The sequence below is a fragment of the Macrotis lagotis genome, chromosome 3 (assembly GCF_037893015.1).
Source record: "Macrotis lagotis isolate mMagLag1 chromosome 3, bilby.v1.9.chrom.fasta, whole genome shotgun sequence".
In the NCBI taxonomy this organism is placed as follows: Eukaryota; Metazoa; Chordata; class Mammalia; order Peramelemorphia; family Peramelidae; genus Macrotis; species Macrotis lagotis.
In genome coordinates this window covers 276005645-276024701 of record NC_133660.1, presented here as the reverse complement: position 1 = coordinate 276024701, position 19057 = coordinate 276005645, and the positions used below count along the sequence as shown (strand labels likewise).

The 19057-nt window shown below is 49.6% G+C and overlaps 1 long non-coding RNA gene across 1 annotated transcript; it reads right to left on the bottom strand.

The window, feature by feature from the left end:
- Nucleotides 1-9922: 9922 nt before the first annotated feature.
- On the bottom strand, nucleotides 9923-17340 carry LOC141518626 (uncharacterized). The gene is made up of 3 exons (XR_012477241.1): nucleotides 15644-17340; nucleotides 12325-12618; nucleotides 9923-11497 (listed from the first exon to the last, which is right to left on the bottom strand). It is a non-coding gene; the product is annotated as an uncharacterized LOC141518626 (long non-coding RNA).
- Nucleotides 17341-19057: the final 1717 nt, after the last annotated feature.

The window sequence follows — 19057 nt, the reverse complement described above, 5'->3', positions numbered from 1 at the left end:
AAGCTCAGTCTTGTAAATCTTCCTCACATAGTTGTTGGGGGGGGGTGAATGAAATGAGACAGTGTGGAGGGTCTGGGGCTAGCAAAGCCCTAAGGGTTCTCTGCTACCCCCTCCTCTCTCCAGGTATCCCAGGTATCCCATACCCCTTCTCAGAGACAGCTGGGAACCCCAACAGGCCACTTGTGGAGGGTAAACAACAGACCCAGATCCCAAGATGGAACACACTCCATCTCTCCTGGGCCAATGGCTTAGGGAGTAAACTTGGGGAAGTGCACCAGCTCCCCAAACTGAATTGCTGAGGCTCCTGAACCTGGCTCCATCCTCATTGTCACCACCTCCGAGGAGTCAGTGGCCCCTCAGATCCCCTCAAGGCATGCCTAGGTCAATTCTGGGACCCCTTGAATCAATGACCTCCACTTCCCTTCATTGCCAGAGGTGCACGTGCAGCAGAGGCTTTCCAGACAGTGAAATCATTTGACCTTGACACTTACTCCCTTCTAAACACACCTGGGGGGGGGGCCTTGGCTGACTGCTTGACCTGTCTAGGGTGGAGACCCCCCTTGACACCCCATGCCCACAGCATGTCCCAGCTCCTGCTGCCTCCTCCCCTAAGTCCAGACCTGCAAGTGCTGCCTGTGATCACAACAGCTTCTTGCCAGTGTTTCTTTTTAGGGGATAGGAGTGGGTTTGAATTCTGTGGTTCCTCCAGAGGGACCTCACCCCTATCAGATTGGCTAAGATGACAAAGAAGAAAAATGATCAGTGTTGGAGAGGATGTGAGAAAACTGGGACATTCATGCACTGTGGGTGGAGTTGTGAACTGACCCAGTCATTCTGGAGAGCAATATGGAACAATGCCCAAAGAGCAATAAAACGATCCTACCCTCTAACTCAGCAATACCAGTATTCCCAAATACCGGGCCTATACCACCTGTTCAAAAATATTTATAGCGGCTCATTTGCAGTAGCAAAGATTGGAAATGGAGGGGATGCCCATCTGTTGGGGGAATGGCTGAACAAGCTATGGTCCATGAATGTTCTGGAGGACTAGTGTTCTGTAAGAAATCATAAGTGGTCAGACTTTACAGAAGCATGGAAAGAATTACAGCAACTGATGCTGAGCGATGGGAGCAGAACCAAGAGAACGTTGTCCACATGAGCAACATTGTGAGATGAACTATGACAGATGCAGCTCCTCTCGACACTTCAGATATCAAGGTCAACCCTGGGAGACCTGCTAAGGGCAACACCATCCACATCCACAGGGGCAAAAACACCACCGAATCTGAATGGACACCATGTTCACTTTTTAAAAACTTCTCTTATGCTTTTCCTTCCTATCTCATGATTTTTCTTTCTTTTCCCTTAATCCTAATTCCTCATACACAAAATGACAAATATATAAATATGTTAAACACATATGTACATGTTCAATTTTTACCAGACTCTTGGCTGCCATGGGGAGGGGGAAGGGGAAGGCTAGGTAGTAGAAAAATGTATAACATAGATTTGCAAATGGAGGAATGTAGAAAATCTAAAAAAAAACAACGGGGTGGATGGGAGTTGAGAAGAAGGTGCCAAGAGGGAACCAGCTGAGGGGCCCAGCACCTTGCTGGTCATCCAGTAGAGCAAGGAGCACCCACAGACAGAAGAGTGAACCCTGGGCTTATGGTGGTCCTTTTCTGCTTGCCCCTAGGGCCAGTTAATTTCTAGGAGTGACTTCTTGAAGGGAATGGACAGACCTAAAATGAGTACGAGGTCTCAGGTGACTGATTGCATGAGATGTGAGGGGTTGCTCATCATTGTCATGAACTCACGAGGGCAGGGTTTTGTGGGGGAGGTAGAGGGAAAGAGAGGGGTTAATGGAGGGAAGATTCAAAAACTAGTGCCAGAGAGTGGCCAGACTGGCAGCATCACCACAGGGGCTGCCAGGGCCTAGAGTAGGTGGCCAGGTCACACCTGTCCTCATCACCAAGACAAGGAGAAGGTGAAAAGAAACCCCAGTTTGGGAAAGAATAAGGGAAGAAAAAAACAAAACATTAAACATTTTTATATGAAATTGGGAAAAAAGGAAAATACTATTAAAAATAAAATTGTTAAAATGCTTGTAGGCCGCTTTTGGGGTGTGGTAGGATAGGGCTGACTCTCCCCTCCTGATTCAGCTCTGGCCCCCACCAGAGGCCAAATAAACATGTCCTTGACTTCACACCCCACACATGACCAGTCAGAAACAAAGAAGAGGACTGACTAACCTCTTGAACCCGAGATGCATCCCAGACCTAAGGAACCTGGAAAGTATCCACCACTGAGAATTCAAGGCTATTGGGAAGGGTAGGCCCAGCAAGAGAAGGGGAGATGTGTGTGCATCAGGTAACAGAGGAGGGAAGAAGAGCTCTCAGTGAGGATGGGAGTAGACAGAGGACCCAGAGACCACTTTCACCAGGATGTGTGGGAGAAATCATTTTTACCTAAATAGAGGATAGAGATGCTCATTAATGACAAAGTGAACAGTTTTAATGAAATAAAACAGAAAACAGACATCCTCTTAAGGTTCTCCTGTTGCAGGCATTACTAAAATGTCCTCACTCTGAGATACAGAAGCTACACAAGACCACTGCGCCATCCTCCAAGGTAGCCCAAGACACCACACACATGCACATGTGTGTGGTGAGGGCCGGATCATGTCCCCTGGTGCCCGTCACCTGTTCTGAAGCATAGGCTTCCTCTTTATCAATCCCCAAAGGAACCTCCCTGCTCCAGACACAACTGGACCCTCCTTCCCCCTAGGAGTCTGCTGCATGGTACATCACATTCCTCATGACCAGTTTAAGCTTTCCTGCAGGAAACCAAGAGAAGGAAGGGCTGAATAGAAGTGGGAGAGGGATCCTCAAAGCTTCTTCCATGGGTCATAGTCAACCTGGAGCCAGGAGGTATGTGGGCCAGGGAGAAGTCTCTGGACACCTGGGACAGCGAAGGTTTAGGTCTTGTTGACTAGTATTCACAACTTAACTGTTTACATCCCATCAGGATCTCTTCTAGCTTGGTCCTGGATTCAAACCCAACCTCAGACACTTACTAGCCATGTTGGTCTGGGCAAGTCACATCACCTGATCTGCCTCAGTTTCCTGCTCTATAAAGAAATGAGGTTGCACCATTGGCCTTGAAAGGATCCACTAGCTTCAAATCTGAACCAAGGTAGGATCAGAAATGGAAGCCTGGGGATTTTTTTCCATGCATCTGTGAATGTTATCTGTGTGTGAGCTCATGAAAATCTCTCAGCTTAGACTCCACTAGGAGTCTCTCCCTGGCCATGCCCTGCTCAGTGGTTGGAAGAAGGAATAGGGATCTTCTCTGGCTTAATGACCAGTTCCACTTTCCTCCTTTCTCCCATTGTTGAGAAACAGTGATGTAGTCCAAGAGGCAACTTGCCTTCCAGAACCTTCTCCCTGGGCCCACCAAATGGGGCTTGGGTAGACAAACCCTTCCTGCCCAATTTTCTCAGAGGCAGTTCTCATCTTGACCTCCTAGCACTTGCCACAGAACTGAGAGGTTTGCCAGGGCTGAACCCAAGGCTTCCTTAAAGGTGACCAGAATGCTATGACATGGGGCATGGCTGCACCATAAATTGTCTCTCCAAGCCTCAGTGATTGGGTCAGAGTCAACACCTGCACCCTGGGGTTCTAGGAAACAGAGCTCGGCCACGAGACAGATCAAGTCTGGCATGTGTCTCCCACTGTCCTCTGGCCCAGCAACAATGGGGCAGAAGCCAAAGGCCCAGTCAATGGTGGGAGGTCATATTTTATCCTGGGCTTCCTGCTGCCGCAGAGTCCTTACAACCCCACTGACCCTCACACTCCCAGGTCATCCATTTCTAAGCTTCTTCCTTGGGAGCCTGGGTCTGAGCCCCAGCACCTAGACAGGGGTTACCCGGGGCCAAGGACACCAGCAAGAGAAAACCAGAGATGGAGGAAGACAGCCGCAGGGGCCATTCAACTATGGTTTTCAGACTTTCTCCCTGGGGCCATGCCGCTACATGCAGACCCTTCTGCATCCAGACTTCATTAACCAAAAATCCTGAGAGGGGATTCAGGACCCATTGGGGTGGAAGCAATGTGATAATGTTTGTCCTTCATTATCGAAGAAGACCATGACAGCAGGGAGGTGATGCCATGACAAGCACATGAATTGGATTTGACTGGGGGTGGCGGGGGGGGGGGGGTTGTGCTAAGTCACCAGCTCTACTTTCTCTGGAGCCATCTGGGTCTAGGGGCCAGATATGAATCAGGATGACCAAAGATGGCTCTGGAAATGAGATTCAGGGTTAAATGACTTGCCCGAGGTCACACAGCTAGTAAGTGTCAAGTGTCTGGATTCAAAGTCCCATCCTCCTGACTCCAAAGGCAGTGCTCCATCCACTGCCCCACCTAGCTGCCCTAGACTCAATGTGCTTTACTCAAAAGAGCATTTTCCTCAGACTCCCAAAGCAAGCCTGGCTGAAGCAGAGCCACGGTTGTGGGGGGAGGGGGCTGAATTAGTGGCATCTTGGCTGCAAGGGGGCCATCCAATTGCATTCACCATGTCAGTCAGATAGGACAGAGAGCAGGAAGGGCCCTGAGGGTTCCCCAAGTCCAAGCCTGTCATTTTACAGAGGGGCATCCAGAGGCTTTTCATGGAGGAAGGAAAGGACAAGTTGGCATACCCCGTTTTGTGAGGGCAATCAATAGGGAAACTCCCAATGATGGCGTGTCACCTACCCGCTCCAACTGTGGCTTCTTCACTTACTGACTCAGTGGGCAGAAGTGAGGGACCCAGAACTGGAGGAATTCGGGGGGTGGGGGTACTTGTTCTAGCCCTTCTCTCAAACCCAGCACTCCTCTGTAGGCTGCCTATGCAGGGAGAACAGAGACCCCCCCCCCCAAACTTGCTCCTTACTCCCACGATAAACCAGGAAATTCTGTGGACTGGAGGATAGCAATAATTGAGATCCATGGAAAATGACCCACATTAAGGGTGAGGATTAAGTTATCATTATAACAATACGACCTCAGGAGAGCATTATTTATAGTCAAGGAAACTCCCACCATAACCTCACAGCTCATATATTCTGGAGTTTTACCACAGCCCTGAAAGTCACTGGGATGTCATCGTTCTCCCGTTTCGGGGGCCAGTGAGCGGCTCCCCAAGAAACTCCCTGATCCGATTCCCTCCAGAAGACCAGAATGGGGGAACGTCCATTTGATCTGCAGCTTCTTCCCTTGGGGAACTAAATTGGGGCTCTGAGCAGCCAGAGTTGGAGCAACAAGATCAGGCCGGGGAGGGGAGCAAGTTGAAATCCCAAGGAGATGACCAGAAATATTGCTGCTGTGGCCTGTCAAGGCTCATTAAGTTAATGGAACTGGTAAATTGGCCTGGGGCCAGCCCAGTGTGGAAGGAAAATGGGGGGGGGGGTTGCAGATCCAGTTTCAGGCTGGGCAACACAAGGAGATGATTAACTACAAATAACGGCTGGCCTGGAGTGACTTATTGGGAGCTCCTGAAGAAAACAAGAGAAAGAAGAATCAGCTCAGCCCTGATGGCAGCCAAGGGAGCCACTTGGGTCCAGGCTTTGCTAATGACAAAAGCAACTTTGAGTCTGCAGTAAAGGCACCCCAAGGAATGGGGGAGCAGGGCTGAAAAAACAGGAGGGCTGTGAGAGAAATAACAAGCAGTTCCTTTCCAGTCCATGGCAAAAGCTATGGGCTGACCCACCTGATGATGGACCCCATATGGCCTTGGAGGGGGAAGCTGCCTCTTTCCACGCCTACACAGCAAGGGCAAGCATCTTGAAAAAGTGAGCCCAGGATGTTGAAACGGGCCAAGATGCTCAACTAGGTCTGGCCTTTGGTGAACACTGCAAGTTCAGGTCAGAATCCCCTTGCTCTGGTTCTCGGGCTCTAAGACTAGGGGTGGGGAGGCATCACAGGGTCAAACTTCAGCCTGGAATTCCCCCCTCCCCAAGATCTCAGGTTCCCATTTAGTAAAATGAAGGCATTGAGGTCACAGAACCATGATATGAGAAACATTTAGGCCAAAGCTGCCATTTTATAGATGAAAAACTTGAGGCCAGAGAGGAGAAATGAGATAGAATTCAAACTCACCTCCCCTGATTTCTTCTCTAATTTCAGGAAACAGCCCTATGCAATTCAGCACCTTTGAATTCTGACCTTCTGTGGCTCTGTGGTTTTGGGTAGACCCCAATATTCCAATATACACTGACCCTTTATCACTGGTCTGTCTGAAGCCACATTTGAACTCAGGTCCTCCTGACTTCAGGGTCAGGGCTCTACCTCCTGCACCATCAAGTTGCTGTGTGATCTTGGACAAGTCACTTAACCCAATTGCCTCTAATCCAAGGCTACTTTCAGTCATTCTGATCCAAATCTGGCTGCTGGACTCCAGAGGAGAAGGTGAGGCCAGTGACTTGAACCGCCCCCCCCCCATTTCGATTCACATGCATGTCACCACTTCACCTCCCTGATGTCTTTGAGAACAAAGGACAAACATCATCATCTCAGATCTATGGGTGCCACACCAGTCACTCTGCTTGGCAGGAAGAACTGAAAGACTCCCTCTGATAATGCCCAGACTCAGCAGTCAGCCCCCAACCTTGGTTGGCATCAATGGACTACAGAAGTTCTTTGAATTTACCCCAAACTCAGTCTTTTTGGTTTCATTCTGAAATTCAATTCTGAAAGCCCCATTTAGATGGAGATCTAGATTTAATTATGTAAAAGAAGGAATTCCAAGGAAGTGAATGAACCAGTCCATCAGCTTTTATAAAGCACCTACTATGTGTCTGGAGGGAAGAAAGATGGCGAATATTTGGCCAAATTCTGCTGGTAAACAAAGCTGAGAGGTGTAGATGCTAGTTGGGGCCAACAACTTGCCGGAGCAACCTTCCTGGCTTCCCTATATTATCTTCTAAGTCAAATGGCCTAAGCTTCTGGACCTTCAGGCAAAGGAAGAATGTCCAGGTCCTCAGCCTGAGGTGACCAAGAGGAAGGTCTTCAGTTTCCCACCACATCCAACCTGGCACTTTCCCTCTGCTGGGGTCTCCTCCAAGAAAGTGGCCCTGACTTATCTGGAAACAGACAGGGGAGCCCCTCACCAAGGGGGTTGAAAGAGGTGGCTTTTTGGGAGGGTCCCTCAAGACTGGGACAAAGTGAGCTCTGCCAAAGCAAAACTGTCAGGCTGGCTTCCAAGGTGAGGTATACCCACTACTCCCCTGTGATATGAGGGCTACTAGGGCAACTGGGGTGAGAGGGTGCTGGGCTACCCACAGGCTCTGCTCCAGGACACCTCATCTCCAAAGATGGCAGCAGGCATATCATGATCAGGATTCTAGCCACACCTCTGGTTTTGTGGGCTTTGAACTCAGCCTCGGTGAAGACAGTGAGAAAAGAGCTAGCTTGGGGACTTGATTTTAGATACCGCTTCTGCTGGGTATTACCCAGATGACCTTGGGCCAAAGACTCACTCTCTTTGGCCCTTAGGCCTCATCTCCAAGGTAAGCAGGTTGGATTCAACTTAAGCTCTTCCCAACTTGAAACCTCAGATCCTAGAAATCTCTGTCCAAAATAAAATAGGTCCTGTTCAATGCCAGTGGGACAGAGAGGGGGACATTTCCCTGGGAGACTTTCAAGTCCCCCACCCCCATCTCTGGCATGGCCAACCTGGCTGGGCCTGGGCCATGGAACCTCATCTTGGGGAAGGCTCAAGAATGAAAACCTTCTTCTGTTTTGGCCCCAAGAATAGCTCCCAGGCTTGCTGGCTGCCTGAGAACGCAACAAAGAAAGGTGCCCATGCCACATGGATTGCAGGTGTAGGAGAGGGCCTGGGGCAAGGAGAGGAGTCAGACCAAGGCAGGAACAGCAGCCAGTGTTTGCATTGGCAACTGTCAGATCCAGGCAGCAGCCCACATCTGGTGAAAGAACAGGTGGGCTTCTGAAGACAAGAGCTCTCTGTGTACAGGTCAGAATCTTTTTTATTCATTCAACAAATATTTCCTGAATTGTCCCAGAGTAGAAGGGGTCTGCCTCGGGAAATAGGGAGTTCCCCCTCCATGGGGAATCCAAAGAAAGGCTGAAGTGAGGTAGGCTGGAGTGAGTATTCTGTTCAGATGTGGACCAGACTGGGAATCCAAAGAGATCATTCTATAGCTAAAGCTTCCTTCCTTCCTTCCTTTCCTTCCTTCCCTCCCTCCCTCTCTCTCCCCTTCTTCACTATTTCCCTCCTTCCTTCTCTCCCTCACTCCTTCCTTCCTTCCTTCTTTCCTTCTTTTCATCATGAAGACGTTGACTAGGGCCTCTATAGAAGACAATAATACCTAGATCCCCCATCCCAGCAACTCTCAGGCTCATAGGGAAGGGGAGTGGAAGAAAGGTAGGTAGGATGTTTACATGAGACTGCCAGAGCCAGAGACTTCTCAGACCTGGGTCTCAAGAAAAAAAAAAAAGAGTTTTCTTCCATGGGCCGAACCTGACATCTAGAGAGGTCTCAGAGGATTTGGTGAGCATGATAGAACTTGCCTTCATGCTTCAGGATTCCTGGAGATGCTACCAGAATGTGCCCTTTTGGGCAGAATAACCGACATTGGGTGAGCTGCCAGGAGAGCCCCAGAACATCCGCCTTCCTTTGGGAATGGGGTAGTGTCCAGGATGAACGTCCCCTGAGGGTTCCTCTGGGTTCTGAGACTGGCGATCATTCCACCCCCACCTTTGTATATCACAAAATTCCCACTTCCCAGATGGAGTGGACCTTAGCAACTGGTTAGTCCAACTGTACCTGACCAAGAAGCCCTTCTAAATAGCTTGCCCCTCCCAGGACATTCTCCTGCTCCTGGAAATTGTCCTCCCTCAAGGCCTTGATTTTCCAGGGGCAAACAAAGGAGGCTGGTGCCAGGAGCACAGAAATCCCTAGAAGTCCCAAGATTCTTAAGATGTGCAGCAGGTGGGGCCTCATACTAGCAGAACTTGGGCTGGGGGTGGTAGAGAGAAAAGGAAGAGTCACCCTCACCACCATTACAGGCCTTTCTGAAATGTGAAGTTCAAATTCTGAGAGGAGAAGCTTAATAATTACAAGGAGAGAGAGCAAAACTAAAATAGTGGGGGACCCCAACTTCCTTCTCTCAGAATTAGATAAATCTAACTACAAAATAAACAAGAAGATAAGAAGGTGAATAGAATCTTAGAAAACGTAGATCTGATAGCCCTTTTTTTTGGGGGGGGGGGTGTTAAATGATTTGCCCAAGGTCACATAGCAAAGTATTAAATATCTGAGGTCAAATTTGAACTCGGCTCCTCCTGACTCCTGGGCTGGTGATTTATCTACTGTACCACCTAGCTTCCCCAATATGATAGACTTCTGGAGAAAACTGAGTACTAGGGCATAAAAAGCAAATGTAGAAAAGTAGAAATATGAAATGCATGCTTTTCAGATCATGATGAAATAAAAATTACATGGAATAAAGGGCGACGAAAAGATAAACCAACAGTTAATTGGAAACTAAATAACCTAACTTTAAAGAAGAGTAGATCAAATAAAAAAAATAGAAATAATAAACAATTTCATCCAAGATAATGACAATGAGATATCATACTAAAATTTATGGGATGCAGTCAAAGTAGTTTTCAGGGGAAACTTTATATCTCTAAATGCTTATATAAATAAACTAGAGAAAGAAGAGATCAATGAGTTGGGCAACAACTAAAAAAGCTAGAAAAAGAATAAATTAAAAATCCCCAATTAAATACCAAATTAGAAATTCTGAAAATAAAGGAAAAATTAATATAATTGAAAGCCATAATAATAAAAAAGAAAATCATTGATCTAATAAAAATGAATTGGTTTTATGAAAAAACCAACAAAATAGATAAACCTTCAATCTGATTTAAAAAAAGAAAGAAAACGAAATTACCCATATCAAAAATGAATATTTCCCACCAGAGAGGGGCAATTAAAGTGATAATTTGGAGCTATTGTGCCCAATTGTATGCCAATAAATTTAGCCATCTGAGTAAAATGGATGAATATTTACAAAAATAAAGCTACCCAGATTAACAGAAGAGGAAATAAAATACTTAGTAACCCCATTTCAGAAAAAGAAATTGAAGAAATCAGCAATAAACTCCCTAAGAAAAAATCTCCAGGCCCAGACGGATTTACAAATGAATTCTACCAACCATTTAAGAAACAACTAATTCCAATTCTATATAAACTATTTTTAAAAATAGGAGAAAAAGAAGTTCTGTCAAATTCAATATGATGCTGATACCTAAACCAGGAAGAGCTAAAACAAAGAAAATTATAGAATAATCTCCCCAATGAACATTGATGCAAAACTCTTAAATAACATTTTAGCAAAGAGATTATAACAAATTCTAACTAGAATTATATGCCATGGTCGGGTAGGATTTATACCAGGGAGGTGGGATATTCAATAACAGGAAAACAATCAATATAATCGAACATATCAATATCAAAACCAACAGAAATTATTATCTCAATAGATGCTGAAAAAGTCTTTGACAAAATGCAACATTCAGCCCTTTTAGAAACCCTCTAAAGTATAGGAATAAATGGAATTTTCCTTAAAATAGCAATCAGTATCTAGCTAAAACCATCAACAAACTTCTATAATGGGGATAAACTAGCAGCATTTCCATTGAAATGCTGATGTTTCTAGAGGAGTTCCAGGAGGGTTTCATAAATGCTTCTTGAATTGACTTGAAGCTCACACAAAGAATGCAAAGAGAAGTGGAATTCCAACCACATCTTCAAGAAAGCAATGACATAAGCAGAAACCTCACCAGTCAGCTGCTCTGTTGCCACGGGGTCATCCGGACCAGTCCATATAGGAATAAAAATCTCCTAGACAACAAAATATCCCCACAGAAGGCTTTCAGTCTGGTCTATAGCCCAGGGTCATCTTTCAATGAATTCATTCCTCCATTACTGAGTGGCTGTGACTCTGGGGAAGTCTTTCCCAGCCTCAGTTTCCTCATTTGGCAAAGGGGCACAGATCTACCCCTCTGCTGTCTCACAGTCCTGCAGATACCTGCAGATGGCTCTCCCCTCCCCAGCCTGCCCCCACCTTCGGCAGATCCTCATCATCCTGATGATCTCCTCCATCATCACAACCCTTCTCACCTGGTTCCCATTCATAAACTCACATGTGTTTCAGATGTGAGATGACTAGGACAGAGGCCTCAGAACTGGAGAGGGATGACCAGATTGACCATTTATCACCTTCCCATGTAGCCTCACTTCCCAGACCCAGAGAAGGAGAACCTCCGATACAATGGCGTCATTATGCAGGGGTTACTGACTGGAGGCCATCATGGTTTCCTTCCCCTTCTCCACAGGCCCATGAGCCTTCACCAGTCATGGAGAAGTCCTTCACTTGGTGAGAATTTAGGGCTTCCAGAGAATTAGAAGGGGCTGCACAGCCTCACCTGACCTGGGGAAGGGAGATCAAAGGGCTGAGCTGGGGCAGGGGAGAAGCTAAGGCAGGGTCACTTGGCAGCATCTCACACCTGCCCAGCCCCAGGTGGGAGGCTGCAGGAGGCTGGGCTGCTCCTGGCCCCGGTCCCCTTAATGTTCTGTCTTTTTGCTCCCATAAAGGCCTAAGGAGAGGTCAATAAACTAATTACTTTGGGCGATGGAGCAAAATCCGGGCTAGCAAAGTCCTCACTGCCCCTTGCAGGCTTTCCGCATCATCGAATACTAAGAAATCGGGCCTTTGTCATGGCGTAATTTCTTTATAAGCAGTTTCTTCATCCACATCCAACATCTTATTTCTAAGGCTCCATTAATACTTTTAAAAGAGCTCAATGCCAGACTAATTAGATTTGCATTTCACCCGTGGCCCTCCCCCTCCCCCCAGGAGCCCTAATGAGCTGCGGGTGGGGTGGGGGGCGTGGGGGGGGCATCCTGGCCTGGCCTTTGTGAAGGGGGCCTTCCCTGCGTTCCCACGTCTCGGCCCAGCAGGCCCCGGCTGCTGGGGGAGGAGGGGAGAACAAGGCTGCCCCTTTTAAGTCCCATCTGTCCCTCATCTCTCTGAGGGGAATCCTGGGGTGCCCAAAGGTAGTGGGGCTGCTGGGGATTCAGGGAAAGCAGAAGGGTCCAACAGAGCCAGACTGGGCCAGGCCCAGAAACGAAGCAAGCAGAGGCTCTAAAATCCCTCCTTAGTGACTGCCAATCACAAGAGCCCCTCCCAGCCACAAGAGCCCCTCGCCAGCCAGAATCCTGGCTTTGCCGAGGCTCCCCCTTGGCCCATTCACTCACGTGCACCAGATGACCTCCAAAGGAGCCACTGCTAAGGCTTGAGCTTGGCCCCCAAAGGAGCAGAGTGGACACCCGATGGGCCAAGGTGAACAAGCCCACATCCACACCAGCCCTGGGAATCTTGAGGCCTTTTCTCTCCAGAGACTGATGCCCTCCTAGGCTTCTGCCTCAAAGGGGCTGTGCTTCACTAGAGTCCCAGCTTGGAGGGATCTTATGGCTGGGACCCTCCCAGGTGCAGGCCTTTGCCTCGGGGTCTGTGGCTCACACCCATTGCCCTACTAGGGAGATGCCAGACTGGAAATAAGGAAAGCAGAGCATGCTGAGGAACAACCTGAGATTACCTGTGGAAGGGACCCAGGGACCTTGCAGGGTGATAATGGGGAGGAGTGATGAGATCCAAATTCCAGTTAGGCCTCTGAGAAGGGCTAGCTGGGTGACCTTGGATGAACCAGTCAGCCCAGTTTCCTCATCTGTAAAATGGTGCTAATATTCACAGACCTAGGCCTAGACCCCTGATTCCACTGGGATCAGGAGCTCAGTATCCTTTCTACAACTCACAGCCAGAGAGTTGCTGAAGCCCCTGCCTGGGTGAGAGCCTCAGGCCCAGGCCCACAGCCGGGATGTTCTGGTTCGTCCTGCCTCCAGCAGGGAGGTGACTCTGGGTACTCAACAATCATTGACACCAGCAAGGTGGACCCATGTGGTCCTCAGGGTCATCGGTAAAGGTAGCAGCCTGGATCAGGGACATTGAAGGCCATGACTAGCTCCTGCTTCAGGATCCTGCCTCACAGGGGAGAGGATGGAGTGAGGCAAAATAACTCAATGGATGCAAGAGGCTTAGAACATTTGCAAGGACAGTGTGAGCACAGAAAGCAATGGAATCATTTCATTCACAGGCCTGTGAATCTATAACCCTACCCACCTGCTTGCCTGCCCACCTACTCACCTGCCTGACCACTTGCCTGTCTGCCTGCTTGCCTACCTGCAGATCCACTTGCTCACCTGTCTACCCATACAAGCTGAAATTTAATCCAGGAGGGGGCATGGCTGTGGACAGGATGACTCAGATTCCTGCTTCTAGCTCCTGGTCCTGGCCTAACTTGAGGAAGGATTTGCCAGACTTGAAGCCTTGGCCAGCTGGTGATCTCCTCTAGGGCATTGTCTGTTGGTGGTGGGACATGTCTCCCACAGTTATGAATCCTCTTGGCTCTCCCCTTCCTTGGTCAACCCTGGCTTCTCACGGCTTCCTTAGATACTGACTGTCCTCAGCCATGGGAGCTCCTGTCCCTTCTAGCTCCAAGTCCTCAATCCTCTTGATAGGAAGCCCCCTAAAACAGCCCCTAGACAGAGGTCACCCACATGCAGACTGGGAGGAGAAGGCTATGAGAAAAGGTGAAGAAAACCCTTGGCCTAGGTTGTGAGACCCCAGGGATGAGCATCCCTGAGCCCCAAGAAGAAGGAGGTAAAGAATGGGGGAGTTGGCTAACCCAACCTTGCCATGTTCTAGGAAGTCAGAGCCCATCGGTTAACATCTGGGCTTCCCACTGGCGAAGATCTAACACAGAGAGGATGGCAGGGGGACTGTTATTCTACTTAAGGAAGAGAACTTATGGGGAAGCACTAAATAGCCCTGGATTATTACTGCAGCTGCAAATGATTTTTATCTAAGCCCTAAAACAGAGCTGGCCTAGGCCTGGCAAATCTTGATCCCCCCCCCCACCCTGGGAAGCCAGCCTGAGTGCCCTCCAGTTCAGGGCCCCCTCCCCTTCAGCAGCAGCCCACTTTCTGAGGGAGGAGAGGTTTGAAAGAGACAGCCCCGCGGAATCCTGGAATTAAAATCAGAACTCCAGTCCCAGACATGCCCTAGCTGTGTAACCCTGGGTAAGTCGCCTCACTTCTATCTGCCTCAGTTTCTTCTTCTGTAAAAGGAGGGGGAAGAGGTTGGACTTGATGGCCTCTGACCTCCCTTCCAATTTGGAAGTCAATGACTATGTGAAATGTAGTTTTAATTGATTTTCGGGTTGGGGTGGGGTGGGGGGGAGGCAGACATAAGAAATAATCCTGACTCAGTGGGCTTTTTCAGCCAAGGCCTGGGATAGAGCCAGGATGTTGACATGACTTTCATTTCCTGTCTCCTGGGTCCAAGTTTTCTACTAACCACCCTCCATCCCCCAGCTGCTCTGGCCCCTCCAGGAGGGGGCTGGGTCAAATAGGTCCCCCTCCCACTCAAGGCCAGGGCCCTTGGGGCTGGCGCCCCCCCCCCCCCAGCCCACATTCCAGTGCACACATCCCCGAAGATGGAGATTCCTCCGAGGCAGCACTGAGAATGCTCCATCTGGCCTCCAAACTGGAGACTTCCCTTTCCCATCGATCTCCAGAATCGAGTCCCATGACCTGAGGGTCACCATCTGCTCAGTTACATTGGCACAATGCCTAGTCTGCTGGGAGGCGTTGCCACCCTCCTTCCCTCCCAATCGGGAGCTCCCCAATGGCAGACACGGACACGGGTCGGGTCCCAAAGTGCTTTCTGGGCAATATAATGAGCCAGTTTCACAGAAGGATACTCTGGGCCGGTCAGAAACCTCCCTACAATGGGCCTCCTTTGGCCACACTGGACAATGTGATGGGACCATCAGCCTCTGCCAAGCTTGCTCACCAACTTGAGGGCAAAGAGCCATTCACCAGACAGCAAGACCCAGTCCAGTGGGAGCCTGGAGGCAGTTATCCACAGAGTGCCCTCTCTGCTGTGGGAGGACAGGTAGACATCTCTGGGGCAGTGGTGGCCTAGGGATTAGGAGCGGGAACTGCCCTAGAGGCTTGCCCATCCCAGAATATTCACCCTGGCTCCCTCCCTCCCTTACAGGGAAAAGAGAGGAGTTCATGCCAGCCCCAAGTCTGGTCCAAAGAATATTCCTTCAGTGGAGAGGAATTGAATTGGTTTGAGGAGAGATTGTAGAAGACCCCTGCAGGCTGTAAGGAGAGGGAGAACCACAAAGTTTGGCATTTCTAGGCAGCTTCGGGGCTTGCAAAACTAGGGGAAGATAAATGTGGAGCTGGGAAGGATTACAGACGCCACTAGTTCAACTCCACCCCCCATTTTACAAATGGGGAATCTGAGGTCAGAAAGGTGAAGTGACTAGTCAGGGTCCTCCAGATAATGAGAATTAGAGGCAACTCTCCGACCCCAGGACCAGTACCTTTCCATTGAACCACTCTGCCTAATGTCCCTGGATGAAAACCTGCATTAGAGGGGAGGTCTCTGGCCCAGTGGAAGGCTTTGGACCACAGGGGCATTCTGTAAAGTGTGAACAGCTGGCACCTTAATTTTCTGCTAATGCCAGAGCTCTCAGATACTCTCAGGAGACAGGCCCATTTTCTGCTGGAGGGCCTGGGGTTCCAAGGTCCCTAACGCTATGCAGCTTGGAGGGGCTCCCCACTGGCCTAACTCGTAGATGTGAACTTCTTGTCCTTCTGGATGCTTCACTCCAAGGGCTGATGTCACAAAGGTAGGCGCACTCTCCACTGACCCACATCCAGGTTTCTCTGAGGGGGAGGGGTCAGAATTGTGGGGTCAGTCCCCTCCCCCATCATACTGGGACAACAGACCTAGGAGCCAACCTGTGCTCCAAGCCTTGCTGGTTCACTAGGCCTGGCATGCTCTGCCCAAGAGCCTTGGAAAACCCAGAAACCCCTTCTTGAGACCCTGATCACAAAGAGGTGTCTAGTCCCCAAGGTATCTTCCCTCCAAAGTGGCCCTCAATGCCCCCTCTGAGTTCAGCAAGACTGCTTACTGGACCACAGACACACAGCCTAGAGGGAAGCCCCTTCCTGGCAGAGCTTGAAGTCCCAGAGCCCCCTCCGGACCACAGCCAGGTTTAGGAGAAAGAAGATGCCGATGGAGATCTGCTCCTCATGATGACCAGGGCAGCCTCCCAGGAAGGGAGGTGGGAAAGGGAGGACAGAAGCCTTTCCTAAGTGTTTACACTTGCAAGCACTCCATAAATACAATCTCTTTGATCCTCATCGGGAAGTAAGCAGTCCCATTAGCAATTGAGGAAACTGAGGCATATTTGCCTAAGGTCACCTAAGTCTTCCTGATTCCAAGCCTGGTACTCTACCCACGAGTCTCTGATCAATCAATTAATCAATCAATCAATATTTAACTGACTGTGCCCGGCACAGGGCTAAGTACGGGGGTATGAGAAGAGGCAAAAGACAGTGGCTGCTTTGAAGGAGCTTACAATCTAGTGGTGGGGGGACTAGAGGCAGGTAATGATAAGCAGACGGGCCACAGGCAGGATGAAGAGGAGACAATGGCAGACGGAAGGTCCTGGAATCCCAAGGGGCTGGAGAAGGCTCTTAGTAAAGGTGAGGTCGGACTTTAGAGAAGCATAGAAAGACTTAACATGAACTGATGCTGAGTGAAGGGAGCAGAACCAACAGACTACTGAAGACATTAACAACGACGTGGTGAGATGGTCAACTGGAAGGAATGCTGCATCTCCCAGCAGTTCAGAGAGCAAGGACACCCCTGGGAGACCCCAAGGGAGACCTACCTCCAGAGGGAAACACCACAGAATCTAAGTGCATACTAGGGTCACTTTTTAAAAACTTCTCAGGGCGGTTAGGTGGCGCAGTGGATAGAGCACTGGCCCTGGAATCAGGAGTACCTGAGTTCAAATCTGGTCTTAGACCTCAGACACTTAATAATGACCTAGCTGTGTGGCCTTGGGCAAGCCACTTAACCCCATTTACCCCGCAAAAACCTAAAAAAACAAAACCCAACTCACATTTTTTGGTCTTATCTCCTGGTTTTCTTTTTCCTCTTAATCCTAATTCCTCAGACACAAAATGACTAATATGTAACATGTTCGCCACAAAAATACATGTACAACTTTTGCCAGAGTGTCACCATGGGGAGGGGAGAGGGAGGAGGGAAGGGAGGGTGGTAGAATGTATAATTCATCTACTTTCTAAAGGATAAATGGTGAAAAACCACCATAGCATGTAATTGGAAAAATAAAAAAAAAATATATCAATTAAAGAAAACAAAGTGGGGATGGTACCTGGAACTTAAAGAAACCAGGGAGCTCAGTGGTCAGAGCAACAGAGGAAGAACTTTCCAGACTTGGGGAATGGCCAGAGAGAATGCCCAGAGCTGCAGGACTGAGGGGCTTGTTCCTGGGACAGCCTGGAGGCCAAGGGCACTGGATGGAAGAGTTGGTGAGGGGGGGAGGTGGAGGAAGCCTGGAGAGATGGAAGGGGAAGGTGCTGGAGGACTTAGAAAGCCCATCAGAGCTGATCCAGAGGTGATGGAGACACTGGAGTTTAGAGTAGGGCTAAGTGGGAGGCGCAAGGGCTGGCCTGGTCCGCTGCGGTTTACAAAAATGAACTTGACCGCTGAATGAAGGATGACCCGGAGAGGGGGGAGGCCGAGGTGGGGGAGCGCCATCCCGCTCGCAGTAATCCAGGTTGGAGGGGCGGTCTGTTCTGGAGTGGGGGCAGGGTCAGAGGGGAAAAGGGGCCTTGATGGAGGGATGCTGCGGAAGTGATCTGAGGGGCAGCAGGGGGAAATCAGAAGCCTTGGACACGGATGGAGAGGTTGAGAGACAGTGAGGGATCCAGGGCGACCCCAGGTTGGGAGCCTGAGGGTGAGAGAGGATGTGGGTGCCCTCAACAGTGTGAGAGGGGAGGTAGGAGGGGCTTAGTGAGCTGGGTTTGAGTTGAGGTGAAGCTCCCCACCTCAGCAACCGCCTCCACTCTGGGCCAGGGGCAGCTCTCTCTGTCTCTGTTTCTATCTCTGGATCTCTCCATCTGTCTTTGTCACTCTGTTTCTCTGCGGGTCTCTCTCCTTTCCTGACAAAGACCCCCCTTTTATCTTTCTGTCCCTTCTCCCCAGCACCTGCCACTGCTCCTAGGTCTGCCTTCCTCCACCCCCCAGCATCACTAGTCACCCAGCGATGAGATCTCTGAGTCACAGGAAAGCCCCTATGCTCACTTTGACTTGAGCTCCCTTTAACTGGGTGCAAACTTGGGCACCCTGAGAGCCGGCACAAAGGTTGGGGGGGGCTCTGAGCTTTAAGACAAGGTTGGCCTGGCAGGGAGGATGTGGGGGACATTGCGGTGTCTCCAAGGCCTCTTCGGCTCTGAGCGTTTGGTTCACTTTCCTGATCACACCCCACTTCTCTCGCCTCTACCCCTTTGTCCTTGAGGTCACCTGGGGGTGCCATGCACTCTAACACCTCAGCCTATTAACATCCTTCTCTTCTCAAGGATCAGCTCACATGCCGCCTCTTCAGGAAGCCTTCCCAGATTCCCACCAAATCAGTCCTCCTTCCTGGGATCTCCCAGGCTTCATTATAGGAACAACCTCTGTTCTTTTCACATTCTGAATTATCCCAGAATTATCTCTGTCCTTGCCTTGCACTTTTCTGGGGGGAAAGCAGCTCCTTCCCCTCCAGGCCCTCCATTATCCCCCACCCCTTCCATGGAACCCAAGCCTTGCCCAAGGGACACCTTCCATAAGTGGTTTTTGAACGGCAGGCTGCCCACTTGTGGGGATGGGGGACCCTTCTGCAGAAGATAGGGTGAGGACCGGTGACCTCCAGGGTCCCTGCAAGATTGGAGACTCTTTGTTTCTCTGAGAATTGTGGCTTTGGCTCCTGGCTGATTGTTGGAGTGAAAGGAGGGAAGGGTCCCATAATTGGTGCATTCCACAGCCGTCTGGCCAGAC